This window comes from Nicotiana attenuata, unplaced genomic scaffold (genome assembly GCF_001879085.1).
Source record: "Nicotiana attenuata strain UT unplaced genomic scaffold, NIATTr2, whole genome shotgun sequence".
In the NCBI taxonomy this organism is placed as follows: domain Eukaryota; kingdom Viridiplantae; phylum Streptophyta; class Magnoliopsida; order Solanales; family Solanaceae; genus Nicotiana; species Nicotiana attenuata.
Window position 1 is genome coordinate 48456 of NW_017673003.1, and position 5790 is coordinate 54245.

General features: G+C 39.5%; 1 pseudogene; it reads right to left on the minus strand.

Moving 5' to 3' along the window:
• Window positions 1-4799: 4799 nt before the first annotated feature.
• On the minus strand, window positions 4800-5461 carry LOC109215153 (annotated as a pseudogene).
• Between the last annotated feature and the right edge of the window lie 329 nt (window positions 5462-5790).

Genomic DNA, 5790 nt, shown 5'->3' on the forward strand with positions numbered 1-5790 from the left:
CATCCGAGATCGGGTGCTTTAGTGTCGGTGCCTCATGGTAAATCGCAAACATTTCTTTCGCCACCTGTTGTTCTCCATATATGGTCACTATGCCATCCCTTGTGGGGAATTATATCATTTGGTGCAGGGTCAATGGTACTGCTCTCATGCAGTGTATCCATGGTCTATCGAGGAATGCATTGTACCTCATGTCACCGCCGATGATTTGGAACTCGGTGTTCTGAATTGTGCCGGACGTGTCGACCGGGAGGGTGATTTCTCCTTTTGTTACTTTGCCAGTCATGTTGAAGCCGTGGAGGACCCGGGAGGCGGGTATGACCCGATCGAGCAGCCCAAGATGTTCTACTACCTCCGACCTAATTATGTTGGCGGAGCTGCCTGGATCCACGAGCACACGTTTAACTCGAATGTTGCTTAAAATAAATGAAATTACCAGTGCGCCGTTATGTGGTTTTGCCAAGGTCTCGAAATCCTCTTCGCTGAATGCGAGGGTGTCTTCGGTCACGCAGCCTCGGATCGGTGCTTCTTCTGCGGCAGATATTTTTTTTCGTTTGATCACGGGCCCTTGGGGAATGTCGGTCCCTCTGATAATCATATGAACGACATGCCGAGGAATTTCTCCCTTTGCCCGGGTTGGATTTTGTTGAGTTTCCCATGGGATTTTTCGACGCGCTCTTTGGAGAATGCGAGAAATAGTGTCGACGCATTGGGCGTCGCGTGAGGTTGTATCCTCGGGGATCAGCTTCAATGCGCTCACAAGGTTCTGTGGTGGTATACCGACACCTGGAATAGCCATACCATTCTCTCCGTGGTTCTCAATATTGTTGTTCATTGAATCAGACATTACGACCTGAAATCAAATATCTTTGGACAAGAAAAAGCTTGAAAGATAACTTGTGTTGTGTAATGGAACCAGCAAGAAAATAATCACTATTATTTTAGCCCCTCGATGGCGCCAAACTGTTTACCGTGAAAATTATAATAACAATTAAATTTGTTGATAGGACTCTAGAAATATGTGATCTATTTTTATGCTAGTTGTTAAGCACATGATGCTATGTGTATGAAGTTTAGAGACGAAGTAAGAGCTAAAAATGAGGTGATAATCAAACCGAGAGGCTGACGATCGAGGCCTCGAGCTTGTCGATATGAGGGCCTCGGGGTCGATTCAGTGGCTCGATAATGAGCTATCGGGGGGGATCGAGGTATGACTAATGGTTATGTCGAAATTAATAAGGGATCTTTATGGCCAATGATAAGAAATAAATGATGAACAAGTATGAAGATAATAAAGGAAAGCAATAATAACAAGAAAGTATGTTAGAAAGTAGAGAGAATGTTCTTTGTATATTCGTGTGGAGTAACTGAAGCGACAGGGCCTTACATAATGATAGGGATCTATTTTATATAGGAGGGGAGTCTCAATATAGTACAAAAATGTATTAATGACAAAGAAGCGGAGATGGGACAGCTAGATATGACACCCCGATTCAGGGTTAGGGTAGTTCACTAGGCTCTGTCAGCCCTAGCTGTGTATCTTGGGAACTCCCCATTTCTCTCAATATATCCATTGATCCACAAGGCTCCGAGATCGAACACCGACAATCCCTCGAAGGTCTAACTCGACCCCGATCTCGAGCCTCGGGAAGTGTCCTTGGGGAATCATGGTAACGGGGAAACTGGACCCCCCGATTTTACCCTACACACTATTCCATTTACAAGTTCTGTCTAGCTCGTGCTTAACCTTGCTTAGATCCTCCTTAAGGACTCTTATCTGCTCATCTCTTTTGTACAACTCGTCTTTCCTTTTTCCTAGGTTTTCTTCTAATGTGAGTTGTGTGTGATCAACTTTGTTTTTACCTGTTCCTAATTTTAGTTTTAGATTTTCAGATCTTAGCTCTAGGATAGTAGTGTCAAGTTCATGAATTTGGTTCTTTAACTCAGCATTTTTACTATCACTTTCACTAGCCCTAAGTTCCAGATTTTGCACTTAGCTTTCAAAAACACACACTCCATAGACAGTTGTTCCTTTTCATTGTTTAGATCCTCAGATTCATCAATGAAATCCAGGAGTAACTCAGATAGTCTTTCTTTAGACAAAAATTTAATCTTGTATTGAAGATGAATTATACTTACCTCAGATTCCTTATCGGATTCTCCAATTGACATAAGTGCTTGTTCATTTCCATCTTCATCCTCTGAGTCCTCATCTGAGCTTTCTCCCCAGGTAACAACCATAGCCTTTGTTGATCCTTTGTTCTTCTTGGGTTGAACATGTTCCTTCTTCTTGTTCCTTCGTTCAACTCTTTCCTTCTTCCATTTAATTTTCCATTGAGGGAATTTTTTGATGTGGTGATCAGTCTTCCCACACTTGTAACACCCCCCATTGGTTTGTTTTTCAGGAACCCTTGGTTTGCTGTAGCTTCCACTTCTTGAAGGACCCTTTCCTCTCATTAGGTACTTCTTGAAGTCCTTTGTGATCATGGTCATTTCATCCTCCTCTAGATCGGCACCTTCAGTGATTCTGAGTCCCAGGCTCCTTTCCTTCTCGGGTGCATCCATCTTCATGCTTTTCCTTCTAAGTTCATACGCAGTGAGATTTCCAATTAGCTCATCCAACTTAAGAGTGGCAATATTCTTTGATTCCTGAATAGCAGTGATTTTGCTTTCCCAAGAGACTGGCAGAACCCTTATCAAAATCTTCTCAACTTTGTCTTCTTCAAGAATAACCCTTCCAAGAGACTTAAGTTCATTTGTCAGTGTGGTGAACCTTGTATACATCTCCTGGATGGTTTCCCTTCCTTCATGGTGAAATTCTCATATTGAGAATACAGTAGTGTTCCTCTGGATCTCTTCACTTGAGGAGTTCCTTCGTGAGCCACTTGCAAAGTGTCCCAGATTTCCTTGACAGTGGTACAGCTTTGAACTCTACTGTACTCATCTGGACCACGTCCACATGCAAGCCATTTCTTGGCCTTAGCATTCTTTTCCCACTTCCTCAAGTCCTCAGTATGGCAGCCAACTCTTGTTTTTGGCACATCTACTCCTTCAGCATTCTTCTTCAAGGTAGCTAGGGGACCGTCAGTGACAATGTCCCATAGCTCATAATCCTCTCCAATGATGTGATCTCTCATCCTGTTTTTCCACTAGGAGTAGTACTGGCCATTAAAAAGTGTTGGCCTTACAGTGGATTGCCTTTTCCAGTTTCCAGGTGGTGCGCTCATCTTAATCTATTCCTAAGGTGTTAGCCTCTTCAAGGATAACCTGCTCTAATACCAATTGATATTTTACACTTCAATACCACACAAGAGGGGGGAGGGGGTGATTTGTGTGGTGACCAAGTTTTCGCTTAAACTGATTATGGAAGGACCTGGTTCTTCTATATGTTACTTCTACTACTGTTGACGAATAATAAATACAGAAAGTAAAGAGCACAAGTAGTTTTACGTGGAAAACACCCAACTCAAAAGGTGAAAAAGCCACGACCTACTACTCAGTAGGATTTTCCCCAACACTTCACTAAATCACTGAGCCAAAATAGCATTTACAAAACTCTTTGTAAGCCTAAGGATTACCTCTAATCCCGTTGTAGCAACCAGCCTCTAACTGTTGCGACAACTTCAAGTTAACTCTAACTTGAATGCTTAAAGTACCTATTACAATTGCTTCTAGATAAAGCTGAAAGGTACAATATAAAAACACCTACTACAATTGAACTAGAAATAAAGAAAGACACATAAAACTCTTTATGGAGCTGGTTCTTCAATCTGGTTCATGTAGTTTCAGGTTTACACACTTGAATCACACACGAACTGCTTGCAAAAAGCCCTTGCTATTTTGCTCTCAATTCACGTTTAACTTCTGCGTTTTCGTGCAACACATGTAATGTGAGAACATCCTCCAATTTATAGAGTTAGTAGATGAAGAAATAACTAGAGTTCTGATGCAACTCTTCCTTGGTGGAAGAGTTCTAGTTGATTTCAACTTCTAACTCCTTCCCTGTCTTGGATAGTGTTCTCTTTAATTAAGGAGTCCTTCTCCTTATCAATTAGGCAACCTTTTTTATCAAGGGATACTAAATACACCAATTTAATCTTATCTCCTTCACGTGTATCCCACATGCTCGAATTTGCCCGTTTCTATGCACACAAGGGATGGACCTGGAGGGATGGACCTGGTTCATGCCTGAGTTCCTTTGTCAGTCTTCAAAACTAACCTTTACTTGGGCCAACACATCTTTACATATACAATAAAACCTGATTCCTTTTCAAAATTATAGATCCTACTTTTTATAGAAAATTACATGTAAATAATTTTTTTAGTGACCTAATGAGTAAATACCCTTAAAAAAGAATAAGAGGGTTTAAGATTTATGGGACAAAGCTCCAACAATAATTTTATTTGATTAGTCTCGTCAAATTAATTTATCAACTTTCCTCCTTTCTCCTCCTTTTTTTCCAAACTCAACTTTGAATTAATGGTTGGTACAGGTAAAAAAAAATTACTGGAGCAATATTTTCAGGCAAAAACTAAGCCCAATGCAGAAAAAGTTTGGAATGCAATCACTGTAAACTTCTTTGTTCGTTCACTTTAGGATGATAAAAACACAAAACCACGACAATAGCCTAAATTAATATGCATATTGTCTAGACGTATGGTCGTGCAAATTGCATAGTATCAATAAATAAACATTTCAGGTATTACTCAAATATAGTAGTATATTAGAACAAAAAACTAATTAAAGTCTCGATATGATCGACGTCTTGACCTAAAATTGTAATATTTTTTGATTAACTCAGTTAATCAGGGAAAAATTGTATGTCCACGAGGGGCCATGGAAAGTCCAAGGCCTGTGATATTTTCAACATCAGCTTGGCGTCCATTAGATGAAGAAGCTCCAAGAAAAAATGCAGGAGTATTTGATGACTCAATAAATATTTTCTGCATTTTCTTTTTAACACTTTTTTGAGTTCCTCCATTCCTAATTTCAACTGTTCCAATTCAGCATGTCCAAGTTCATTTACTGCCCTTTCCCACCAATTCTTCCCTATTTTTGCCTTGTTAATTTTCACAAGTTCAACTTCATATTTTTTCTCAAACTCCAACTGATTGAGAATTTCCATGAGTTGCTTATTCAATCCGCGAACATTGGCATTTCTATGAGCCTCAACAAGTTGACAAGTTGTAGAAGAAAAATTTGCAGTAGTGCTACTAGGAATATTACGAGTAAGGAAACGATCGATAATAGACTCAACATTAGGATGCCCAAAAGAGAAAACTTTATGGCCAGGGGAGAAAACAATAATGGCTATTTCAACACCACATCACAAAGTGTACAAAGTTCACTAGCTTTTTTGAAAAGTCCAGAACGACATTTTGAGAAGGTTACAAGAAGGTTGCTTTCTTTTGATATTTTGGTCATTTGAATCTTTTGTCTACCTTTGCTCATCTTTCTTGCCATAGCTAAAGTAAAATTTAATCTCTTCTTCCTTATGTAGAAGAGAAACTTATATCACTTATTGTTGTTTGGTCCAATTAAGGGAAAATTATTGAAGAACTTATTTTCATGGATTTTGTGGGATATGTGATTTTTGTTTCCATTTGATTCCATGATTTGAGTTCACAAATTGGGGAAAAATATTATTTCTCTTCAACGATGTGCTAGCCATTCCTATACATGTGCGAAAGTTCAATGAAACTCTACGAACTTAGTCGATGTGGTTTCTCGAAAATTTAATTTTTCTAACTGGCTTGTAACTGAAACTGGAGAATCTTTAGATTTGTTGATTT